We start from the raw sequence: 13,258 nt of genomic DNA, 5'->3' as shown, positions 1-13,258 counted from the left end.
TTATTCACATAAGTTAACAGAGTGAGAGGTTTTGCATCAATATGTATTGTCTGAACAGTATAAATTAAATTATGAAGCAATGTCTGCCATTTTTGGCTGACTGTAATCCTCAGGAATTTACCAGAAAATCTAAACATTTATGCAGGATAGAGCAAAAATATGAGACAAACTCATGGACAGTGGAGGCATGGATATCAGGCAGATGCAAAGCTGTTTTATCTTCTACCGCTGTTCTTTGCCAGGTGGCATTGTCCACAGCTAGCCCCTGTTGTGAAACAGAACTGTTATAGTGCTCAGGGAACAGCTGGATATTATTTTCAGCAACAAGAATATTTTATTATAGATGCCCAGGCATCTGGGTGCAAAGACAAGCATCCCTTGACTGCCTCCAGAGGTGGGCAGTCATGCAACCCTTCAGGTACACTGAAAAGATTTATCCGAAAAAGAATCTTGGAAACCCTGGTTTTATGGGCCTCCCTTGCCACAAGGATGACATCTTCCATTTGAACTCCTCCCTGTGTTTCTGCAGGAGTTGGCCCCATGTGAATCCTGGAAAGATCCCAAGGATTTACCAAAGCACATTTTCTTCCTCCTCTTTGATTCTGGGAAAAGGATCATTGAGCGGTAGAAAAGTGAAACCCTACGGCAGAAAGAATCTTTCCATCTTGTTCAATTTGGGAAAGTGTTTCTTTCACAGTTGGACCAAACAAAGATGCTCTGTCAAAAGGAGCTTTGTTGAAAGAACATTTGAAAGGCTCCACAAACTTGCATAAGCACATCCAGGCATAACTCCTAATGGCTATGCCCAAACCGGCAGTCCACGAGGTACCTTCCACAGTATGGGATATTAACCTCATAGACACACTGGAAATAGACAAAAGTGTGGCCAGCTGTGAAGAGGACCTTTTATAGTCCTCTATGGATATTGACACACACTCAGAGAGGGATTTGGAGAGTTCCTTAGTCAAATTCCACTGTAGTCTTGTGAAATATGCTAAACAATTCAGGGACATCAAGGTAAAGGTCGCTGAAGCAAAGATGCACTTTCCAAACCAATCCAACACCTCGGACTCTCTATTGTGGGATGGACTAATGAGCTCTGCTTCATTAGCTAATTTTCAGTGACTGATGCCACAACCATAGCATCAACAGGGACCCCTTTGCTCCAGTGCAATCTGTCCTCTGGCAGTGTCAACATTTTGTCTGGACTTTGGGGAAAATCTTCAACAGAATTCGGTTCCATCCATGCCAGGTGAGAGATTAAATCAATAAGCTCATCCACCGGGGGAGTCACCCAAGATATAGATTGACTGGACCAAAAAACTTCCAGTAAAAATGACTCCTCCAGGGAGGGAGTATCTGAAGACCATCAACCTTTTTGTTTAAGGGTCTCAAGGATGTCTCCTCCCCTTCTTCAAAGTCAGTATCTTAAGTGAAAGACTCCATCAGGGAATATGTGTCTCTCCTTTTGCACGTTCTCTTATGGGGGATATCTTCAGTGGGATGTTTTGGAGAGGTAACCAAGGAGAGGGGAAATTCCTCAATGGGAACTGTCTGGATACTAGATGGTACCAGCTGTCACTATGGTGTAGTTCTGACAGGTTCAGAGCTCAGACCTGAAGGAGGAAGAGCAGTAGGAGCCAAAGAAGAGAGAGTCGATTCTCACAGTACGCAGAAGACACTCTCAGCTACCTCAAAGGCAGATGGACCAGGAAAAGCCATGGCTGGCTGCACAAGAGCCAAAATCTCCAAAGCAACCAAGCCTTGACCCTGCCCAGATCCATGCCTCAAGGAGGGAGTCGGACCTGAGCTATCCAGTGCTGAACTTCCAAGGGCAAAGACAACTTAGATTACATCAGAGTGGAACCAAACCCCCCCCCCCCAATCCAGCAGCAATGTTTCGGCTCTGAGACTCATCCCAATCCAAGGAAATAGGAGCAGAACTAGTCAGGGAGGCCATCGGAGTTAAATACCTAGCAATCTTCAGATCCAACACCGACACACACATGGCTGTCGGATCCGTGGGTTCATGAAACCGTGGGATGGATCAGAGAAATCACTACATGAGAAGTAGACAGAAGGCTTATGGATCCAATGGAAGAGGGAGATGGAATAATCCCCATCTGAATCTGAACTCTGAGAAATGTCCTCATCATCCTATCCATGTTGGCCTCGGAAAGACTTCTGGAGGACCTGATGGACAAAGATGGTTGATTGTGGCCCTGACTCTCTCCTTGCGTTGTTTGGAGAAACGGGGAATAGAGGTGAAGAAAGACTGGTTCAACTGAGAACCCAGGTGAGCAAGTTCAAGGAGGCTTTGTCAAGATAACAGTTGGATTCAAGTGTTTTCTTTTAGGATCTAAAGCAGTCAGATATGATGTTTTCTGAATTTTTGTGGAGACTCCAAAAAAGCCATGGTTGAAGCCTTTGAAGACTGGGGGGGGGTCTCATATAAGTCTCCTTAGACTCCAAAGAAGATTTTGTAGGTTTACTGTGGGTTTGATACCCCTGAAGAAGATGATGAAGAGGGTGGTAGCATCCCTTTAAGGACTAACTTATTATGCCTGTCAGAAAGTGCTCCAGAATTAAATGCAGACATTGAGCAGTTAGTATTAAGGTGTGCCACCTGTAGGCTGTAGACACACTCCATGTGTGCATCAGAATTAGGAACCTTGTGCCCACAGTACATGCACTTTTTAAAGACAGTTGGTTTCTTATCTATAGCTTGAAAAATAAGGTAACAAGAAAAAAAAAGGCATGGATTTAGATTAGTAAACTACCAGCAATGGTAAATAGATTACCCTCTAAAGGGTAAAATAGAAAGGAAGGAAGGACTAGTACCAGCAATGCTACAGCAGAAAACCACCAGATGGTAGAAAAAGAAAGTAAATGGTCTAATGGTAGGAAAACCTGAAAACTTGATAATTAGGAGAGGGAGGATTAATTGGAGAAGTTAGAAGAGTTTTTAAAACACTTGCTACTCACATCTAAGTTTAAGAACCCAAATGTAACTCTTTGAGAAGAATCTGCATCAGTGTGAGCTGACAGCAAATAAGATTTTAGGTATTGCTAGCTGACTGGGACATTATGGCTAGAGGGGAGCAGCTCATGAGTTGGATCCAAAAGTCTAGTGAATGAGGCCAGGTCAGATCCGATACCAAAACATTGAGGAATGAATGAAAAGGGCAATATCAGATCAGAAATTATGCTTCTGTGTTGCTAATACAAAAAAGAAAGAAATGAGATGTACAATGAACAATGAAGGGGGAGGCACAAAATGCATAAGTTTATGCGGGAAGTTAATTAGTGCTCCAAAGAAAAGGATTTTAAAGCCAAAAAGAACACAACACTTGTTATAAAGCATGAAAGCTTAGAAAGCTAACTATAAAGGTGGTTGGGGGATGTCAGCAAATTCAGGTCAAGGCAGAGACTACAGCATGATTAGGTTTGATAATGTTTAGATGGCAGAGTAACAGAGGAAGCTATCAGGTACAGGTTGGGGAGATTTGTGACAGTATAACATAACTCATGCTGCCTCTGTATTTAACTGTGAGACTTGCTTCAAGCAGACATGACTGAGGGAAGGGTTAAGAATATGAGTGGCTAGATGGGAATATCAGCAATGGTAGCAGTAGTTCTTTGGGCACTTTCTTGCAACAAGTCAGACAGATCATAAATGAAAACAGATGGTACAGAGTACTTCAAACAGAAACAAAATTATATAGAAGAATGATGAATGGGTGGATAGACAGGGTTAAGGCTATGAATTGCTAATAAGCATCATCCTATAATCCTCAGTTTGATTTAAGTTTTTTTTTATAAGTTAAACAAAGAGATTTTGAGTTGAAAGTCATTTTATGTGGGCTAGGGTGTATATAGGGTTAAGTATGCCAGGATTAGGATAATTTAATAATATCTTCATCCCACAGATAAAGTTTTAGTGGCATCTTCAGACTATAGATATTTTAAATATCTGCACATTACACAGTAAGAGTTTTTATCAAACACAAAATCAGAGGTCCAAGGAGGGGATAAATCACATCTGGAATGCTGTGTAATACATGAATACTCTGAACTGTAGATTTAGGGAAAGAATTTCATGATGAGTGACAAAGTTGCAAGTCACAAAATGAAGTTTCCTAGCCAAACAGCAAAACACAGTTCCTGTATTCGACCTACCACAACAACTCTGCATTACATGTTTCTGTTTTTCTCCTAATAATTTCAATGGGTCGTATCAATTACTTAATTTGTGGAGGTTTCCTGTTATACATGGAACTGCAGGGTGCCTGCTGAAATTCTGGGGCCTGTATTTAGTCTTTGAATGGTTTTGGGCTCCTAGACAGTGAAACATTTCCCTGTGGTCTATTTGGCTGGAAAAACATAACTGAAGTATGACTGTTACAAATTCTCTACAGGCAAAGAGAAGTACACAGTGCCATTTCCACAGCTTTAATACACAAGTGCATGTGGCAGTGGAAGTAATGTGTGTTGCTCTTGGTGGTACAACATGTAGAAGTGAGCTACAGCATAGATGATATCCTGCATGTTACTGTAGTCCCATTTATGCTCCAGTACATTTTGTAGGTAATGTTGCCTATATTCTGTGAAGCAGGTAATGATCCAAAGACTCCCAACACTAAAGGCAATGCCAGTAGCATACTACATTTTTGCTTCCACTGACATGTCCAGTAGATAGCCTGCTCTTGATGACTGCCATATTGCCTGTTGGCCATGAACATTATTTTCCTCTGTGCACTAGGTTACAGAAGATGTGGGCATGGTGCTACATGTTTTTCTTTGCCCAAAGGGAAAATGCAAAAGCCATATGTCTGTGAAGCTGAATGTAACTTCAGTCATGTGTCCAAAAGCAAATGTACCACAGGGAAATGTTTCACTGTCTAGCAGCCTGAATCCCTGTAGAAAACTGAACCCATTTAGTGTTTCTCCATACATGTCAAAATAATAGGAAAGCATAATATGACAACGTCCATGTCATTTGACAGTAAATGGCTGAAAAGCACTGTAGTAGCAAAACATACAAGATACACTGGCTTTTTTGTTAATTCCATTTGTAAAGGAAACAGCAGCCACAATAAGGATCCCCAAAACTACTCTACACCTTTTAAATATGTTAGCTTAATGGAGGTGCCAGTCACACTTACAAGTGGAATTAACAGCAAAATATTTATTTGTCCTGCATTTCTAGCTACCTATCTGGCTATGTTATTCATCTATACTTATCTACCAAAATAAAGTAATTCTGGAGCCAGCACTTTTACAATGGCAACAGAAAAGAAAGGCTGTTAACAAGTAGCAGTCAACTTTGTCTGTTTGTACAACTGTATTCACTTAAAATGCAAAAAAAAAAAAAAAAAATACAAGCTGTTACTGAGCAATAGTTAGGTCTGTGTAACACATGATTGCATGTTTGGATCAGCACTTTCACTGGGTCCAGTGATCTACACTTACACTTTTTTTTTGCATATTTTATATAAATGTGGTCTTACTGAAAAAGGCAGCACCCGTATATATGGCGAAAGTTCCTCATGGAGTATATAGAGAAGGAACCAATCTACACTTCCAAAAGCAGACATCTGCAGCAAAAGCATCAACATTGTGCCCCATCACATGATTAATAGTAGTATGTAAACGTTTTTACATACTTCTGCTTTTAGGAGAAGCAAACAATAACTATCCATTTTCCCTTGTCTGCAAAACTAAAGGTGTCTGAAATTAAATTGTTACTCCATCTAACTTCTAATACTACAACTGAATAGGCCTTCTTTCACAGAACATCAAAGGTTATGAACTTCCTTTCTGAGAGAAGGTGATATAAGTGTTGTGATATTTTAGACTTTTACAATGCAGCAGAAATCACAAAGCAGAACAGCTTACGATGCTTTCTCAAGGGAACTAGAAAGTCCATAGTCATCATACACATATACCTATATATATGTGTGAGAGAGAGAGAGAGAGACTGCTGTTTTAACAGGACCACAATCAGAGTGCCTCAGTTCATTAAAAATGGTATGTCTCAAGAGTGGTTCAAAACCATTAGGGGAGCCTCATAATTCCACATTTTCTGTCTTAACCACACAATAGAGTATTATGGTTGTGCCTATGGATATGGCTTGTCCTGAAGGGTTCAAGTAACATCTGCATATCTCATTTGTACAGGACAAAGCACAGGGATATCTTGACCAGTCTTGGATGTCTCCAAAGAAAGAACTCAAAGAAAATGACTATGTGACAAGGACTTTTCACTCATGTCTGTTTCTAAATGTAGCATTTGAGAATCTTAGGTACCCCATAAAGAGGAATAAAATTGGCTCTTTTTCCTATAGATCTTGGAAACCAGCTCTTAGGATTAAATGAACCAAGGAATTAAAAAAAAAGCCATAGAAAATTATAGGCTTATAATAGTCTGCAGATTGACTAGGAACATTTCTTCACTGTAGTGACACTGGTCAATGAAAGAGTGATTAGATGAGTTGTGTATTACCAAACAAAAAGCTGCATTCAAGTGTCTGACTACCAAGAATTGGAAAGTTACTGGGCTAATGGTTTAGCAAGGCTCATCTTCTCACAGACACTAACTTGTGTGTTATTCATCTAAGTGCCCTTATATCTGGCATACAATGTCCCCTAGCATGTGTGCTAACTTTCAGGGTTAAACTGGGAAGACAGATGTGGAATAATGTAAATTATAATAAAAAAATACGTCAAAGCAGTATGTTGTTGTGTCTTTCGGCTTTTCCCGGTTAAGGGTCACCACAGCGGAACTCCGGTCCGCTAATGATTGGCAGTAGATTTTTACGTGCTGAGTTGCCGGCCCTGATGCACAACCTTCAACGAAGGTACGCCCATTCACGCATGTCTCCACACAGAAGACGCTCTAGCTGAGAACTGAACAGGATAACATCTTACTGTGAGGCGACAACGCTACTGCAGCACCACCACCGCAGTACAGTATATTAAATAGAAAACTGACATTGTGTACCATTCCTCTGAGGCTAAGATCAAATTAAAGAAGAAATATTTCAGTTCATCTGTCATAGTTACATGAAAAGCATTTTGAAGGTTATATGATAAAATAAATAATGGTTCAAACACCACTAATATTTGTTTCTACAAAAAGTGCCACCAATTTCCAGTAAAGACAAGCATCTCTGTTTAACCATATCAGCAGAATAATTTATCAATGTGTCTTGCCCTGACCATATGAACATCTCCTTCTGGCTGAAGCATTTTAAGGTATGAGCATTTTTGAGGCAGACTTCTTAACTTCACCTACCTGGGGATTTCTCTCCCTTTCTGTAAAATATAGCGACTTAAAGTTTTCTAGTTACATGTAAAAAAATTGAGACTTGGGTCCCACAATTATGGCCACAATGCCAACTAAATATTCAGGTTTAGTTTCAAAATTAGTGTTACTTTTACTATGAAGAAAGCCACGAGCATAGGCTGCCTCTGAAGCCAAAGATAATTACAAATCCTTCTTTAGCTATGTTAGAAAACTCAAAAAATAATACCCTCCATTTATAAGGAGGCCTCCTATTCTGACCTAAATGACATTGTCAATATCCATGCACACAAATTTAGTGCCAACTTCACCCCTGAGACTTCAAAGCCCTGAAATATCTGAACCCCTTACTCCCCCAATTATTTGTAAAGATCATTTACTAAAAGTGCTAAACAAGACCAAAAATTCTCCCTCCATGGGCATGACAACATACCCAGTTGATTAATTTTGTTAAATATGCCCTTGCAGACACATTGCTCAAACTTTTTAACTTAAGTTTAGCTAATTGGTTTTGTCCCAGATGAGTGGTGCATGGTAAGGGTGAGACCCCTCCACAAGGGCTGCCTTACTAAAAACCTGGATACTTACTGTCCTATCAGCATTAGAAGCCTCATTTTCAAACAAATGGAACATAAGTGACCCATAAACTACAATATCAAGAATCTTGTTAGACTTGACCCTCAACAGTTTGGCTTTGTCAAGAGTAGATCCTGTCTATTTAATATGGCAAATTTCTTTAAATGGATTAAAAGGTTAGATGGTGACCATACGGTGCATGCCACTTACTCTGAACTGGACAAGGTCTTCAAAACCATTCCCCATGCTGGCATCATACAAAAGTTAAATGCTTTAAAAATCATCCCATATGTGGTAAGATGAACAGCAAACTGTCTGAAAGACACAACCCACACAGTGTAAGCTGCAAGTGCCTTATCAGGAAGTACAAAAGTGACTAGTGATGTCTCTCACAGCTTGGTGTTGGCACCTCTCCTTTTGGGTATTTATTTCTCAGATCTCTAAGCAGACAGGCAAGACCTCTGGCTAATAAAGTCTGCATACAATTGCAAACTGGAGGTTGGTGTTAAGTCCTGTACCCTCCATAATGAACTCTCCCTAGTAAACGCTTGGTGCACTTAAAAAGGGCTCAGACTAAATGCTAAAAAAGTGTAGTATTGTCAGTTTTTTTTTTAACAACTCCCCTCATCATACTTTCTAGACAGCATACTTCTACAAAACATAAATGTAGTTAGGGACCTAGGTTCTTGGGTTGGTAGCACTTTCTCTCTCTCTTTTGACCATCACGTGACAATCATTATCAGGGAATCCTTTGATTTAGCCTAGTTAATTGTCAAAGGGATATCATCAAGATCTAAAGAGGTAATCATTCCCGTATACTCAGCATCAATCAGGACCGTTATCAAGTTCAACACTCCCTTTCAGATATATTTCACTAAACAAATCAAACTATTACAAAGATCCCAATGGTTCTTAATCAAAAATGATCACAGGCTTAACCCCCTGAGCTACCAAGAGAGGATGGAAGCTCTGTTTCTTTATTTGGTGTCTTACAGTCTTCTGAAGGGAGATCTCTGCCTCCATTATCATGTCATTAAAGTCCTGATTGCCTTGGACCTCCTGTTTTAGAGAAGTCCAATAACTCTACCGATACTAAAAGCATGGAAATCTGTCCATGAATCATCAATCCCAGAAAACAGGGACTTAAATCCTTCTCTAGTAGATAAATAAAACACAGTGGTGGGACAGTTTTATAAACCAGTGCCTCCCAAACCTCTGGAACAAAGTTACCCTGCATGTTTCATCATGGCTTTTAAATTGGATTTTATTTATAGATTCATGTGCAGTTACTAATTATTACATCCAGGAGACCATTTAGGAGCCTAGCCCACATTCCCAATTGCCCCACAGCACCGTCTGGTTAAATGACTTGTCCATGGTCACACACTAGGCAAATGAAGGTGGGAAGATGCACACTCATTACTGTTTGCAGAGGAAGCAGATCATTAACAAGTCAAAGCTTTAGTCCTCTGTGCCAACTGCCAGACTTGTGGTTTATTTCAGTGTTTTTCTACTTTTCCCCAGTGAAGTGTGACTGTGAAGTTAGTATATATAAGTTAAAGGATTGGGTTGCAAAACACCCAATGGGCATACAAAATGTTTTTTTTTTTTTTTTTTTTGAGTTACACTTTTTGATCTTGAAAAATCGATAAAGCTGTAGCAGACCTGGAAAACAATTATGCTTGGCTAACCTCTTGCTTTAATCTGGCAGTGAACAAATGAATGAATACAATTGTATTGGATCATGAGAACCAGTATCATCAGGATTTAAAACAGTGAAATTTGTAAAATATTCTGTTTTTGACATGGGAAAAGATATGGGGAAAGGTGAGTTAATACTGCTTATTATATTAAAGGTGAATGGGCGGCCACGGTGGTGCAGTTGTTAGCATTGTCGCCTCACAGCAAGAGGTTCTCCAGTTCGATCCTTGGCTGGGGTGCCTTCTGTGCGGAGTCTGCATGTCCACCCTGTGGTCGCGTGGGTTTCCTCCGGGTGCTCCGGTTTCCTCCCACATCCCAAAGTAGGTGGATTGGCCACTCTAAATTGGCCCTAGGTCTGAGTGTGTGCCTTCTGTGGAAGGTTGGGTGCCAGGCTGGTAACTCGACACTGTAAAACTCCACTGCCAATCATGAGCAGACAGGTGATCCGCTGTGACGACCCCTAACCGGTAAAAGCCAAAAGAAGAAGAAGAATTATACTAAAGGTGAATATAATTAATTGTAGATGCAGGTCCCTTTGATTATGTCCACCAACACCTCTAGGCTTAAGAAATGGACCTAAGGGCTCTGGCCTCAATACTGCATAGGTAGTAGTGGGCATTTTCAGTGCCCTGCTGAAATGACAACAATGGGCCTTTGTGCACCCCTTCTGTATGTTTGACACTGGGTTATCTCCTGGCTGTCAAGATGTCAATCAATTGAGGAGAAAATTAAAGAAGCGAATCTTTGTTGGCTTACAATATTCTATGTAGGTATCCATATATTTGCTTTGGATAGTAAACAGGAAATTTTGGTAAATGAGAGCTGAGAGGAAGGATTGGGGATATGTGAACAAAGGGGAAACAGGTATGGCTGTGAAAGACTGTAATAATTGCAGGCAGAAAAGCTAAACCTTGTGGAGAATTGAAAGAATGTGCAAGCAGTCATAAAATTTTAAAATGGATGCCATTTATTTTAAATTGGCTATCTTCTTCAGAGAAGCACAAGCACTGGTAGACAAGATAGTGTGAAAGGCTCCAATGGGTACTCTTTGAGGAGCTGCACTTGTAAAGACAGAGTAGGAAAACAGGCTACAGAAGGTAAAAACTATATCATTTATATAGATGTATATAAAGGGGGAGAACAGCAGCAGTGAACAGGGATCAGAATCAGGAGATTCTGACATAACACAAGGATATGCTAGGATGCCCTGTAGCTTTAGTTTTAAAGTTGAATTTTAAGCTGTACACCTTAGTCCCAAAAATCCCCTATACTCACCCTCCTCAGGGCTGTTAGGACTATGTGGGATGAGTTAAACAAGACAATTAAGGGACTATCCACTGCTGGCAGAGTCTGAATACTGCCTTGTCACCTTCTTCTGAAATACTGCTAAGTCTCAGAGGAAGAAAGGGGTGGCAGAGATAGGCCTGGTTGAAGAATATGCAGTAGTTTCATTTTTTGGGACTCCCCCAGATTATTGCACCGAAAAACAGACAGTATACATGTACATTCCAGTGGGACACTATTTCCAGACTAGCCTATTTTTTGTCACCAGAAATAGATGATGCAGTTGCCCAGGCATGGTACAAAGCACTACCATCCTAGGTAGAAAAGATCTGGTGTCTGGGGGAGGCTTAGCTCAGGCAAAAGAACAAATAAGGGAACACAGTAGAGTATGTGGGCAATGCCCTTCAAATAAATAAGATCAGGGGGGTTTACTCTCATTGTGGCAAAGAGTGGGATTTAGATGGAGATGCTTCTTGATCTGATGAGGGAGACTGTTACATTACAGGAACAAGGAACATGGGTTTATGGAAGTGGAAACAGCCCATTTCACTCAGCAGATGTTCAGAAAACAAAGAGAGAAACTGTGAATTAAGAGGCAGCAGTTTCAGTAGCTTAGGTCAGTGGTGCTGGTAAACCATGACTTCCTGCACTGACTCATCCAAAAGCCAGCACACTTTTCAAGCAGCATTGCAGTGTGACACATTAGGAAGAAGTGGGGAAGCGTTGGTATATGCCAGTTTAACAAATGAGAGACAGTGGAGATTATTCCGTCTACTGACTCATTTCTTTTTGAGCTACTGAGAATACAGACTACCTCTCCATATGGGGTCCTGGCCCTACTGGAGAGAGAAAGATGATGTTGTTCTACATTATCTGAAAACTGGAAGAGATCCAGGACAAACAACTGGTAGCTGAATCATAAAAGAGTTGATTCAGGTTGTCAAAATGCAATCACAACAGATAAAGCACCAGAAATTGATAGATTAACCAGGGAGTTTTTCTATAAGGTAAAATGGGAAGCTATTCTGTGTTTCACTGGTCTACTCTATTTCACCCTGGTGAAGAGAGATCTCCCCCACTTACCTGTGACTGTATCCACCTGCTGTCTATACACAAAAGGAGTAAAGATCTAGTAAGTGTGGATTTCTATTGCCCAATATCAAACTTAAATGTATACTATACCTTTGTGATGGTTCTACCAAAGAGGATAAATTGGAAATTCACCCATCACTTGCCACTGATACATAGGGATCAGATAATCCTTACTTCAGATAGATATGTCAGAAACTCATTTAGTGGTTCACTTTCACAAGTATGAGAACTGAAATTGTGGGCCCTGAATGTCCAAAAAATAAACTGTGACTCACATAAATAGTGGATTTTAAAAGAAGTTTATCACCATTAAAGAATTTTTGCAGGATGGCTTGAGCAGTCAGTTCCCCCCACCCCTGCTACCTAAATATGCTTACTCTAAGATCACTCTAGATTGGAGCAGGGAATTATTTCGGATTTGCAACCTCAGACTTAATATATACTCCTCCACCATCACACTTGTGATTCTACTGCTCTGTTGATGACATTTATGGTCCTTGGAATTTCAAAAGGCATCCCTTTCAGGAGTAGAATGATACATCTGTAAGGATTAAAAAAATCAGGAACTGATAGCATTAAGCAGGTATGTCTTTATGGGATGTTGAAGAAAACTAATCTCCTAAATAAGTTATTTGCCTTAAAATCTTTGAGTCCACAAAAGCCACATGTAAAATGAATGGGTAGGATGTCCTATATTTTCAATTTTTTTAGGGCACAAGGCAGATATGTTCTATATTCCCAGTGATATCTGCCATACTTATAGAGTTAGCACAAGTTCTAACTGTAATGGGAACCAGACTTCTCAACCATATGGAATTGCTCGTTTTTTCCCAAGTTTTGGGGTCCAAATGAAGGGGTGGTACGATTCACGAGTGGCAGCCCTTCATTTCTGATTTTTTTCATTTATTTTTTAAATGTTTTTTAAATACCGCGCTGCCGGAGTTGATGTCATCACATGCACGATGGCGTCAGCTCTGTCAGGACTACCAGCCAGTTGGAATTGAGCTCAAGGAGCTCACATTGTCATTTCCAGATGGTCTGTCTGCAAATGCGAGCAGGAAATCTCACTCGCCTTGGATTACAGCTGTTTGTTTAACAGCAGCTCTCTGTTCACAGACTTAACAGCAACAGCAGGCAGCGTTTTATTTGGACAGTGCGCTTGTTTTGAATTTACAGGGGAATTAGCAGCACTCCAGCAGATTTGGACGCTCGTTTTGGATTTACAATGCATGAAGCACTCCAGCACTCATTGCATGAACAGCCGTTCAGTTCATTTGGACCAGAAGCCAGGTCTGGATT

At 40.4% G+C, this 13,258-nt stretch overlaps 1 protein-coding gene across 1 annotated transcript in view; it reads right to left on the bottom strand.

The window, feature by feature from the left end:
- KIAA0586 (KIAA0586 ortholog) overlaps window positions 1-13,258 on the bottom strand; it is a 4,394,667-nt gene that overhangs the window by 428,553 nt on the left and 3,952,856 nt on the right. The gene's annotated exons all lie outside the window — the stretch shown is intronic.

Source organism: Protopterus annectens, chromosome 6.part0 (genome assembly GCF_019279795.1).
Source record: "Protopterus annectens isolate FY-2018-M chromosome 6.part0, PAN1.0, whole genome shotgun sequence".
Classification (NCBI taxonomy): Eukaryota; Metazoa; Chordata; order Ceratodontiformes; family Protopteridae; genus Protopterus; species Protopterus annectens.
This window is presented reverse-complemented; position numbering and strand designations above follow the sequence as displayed.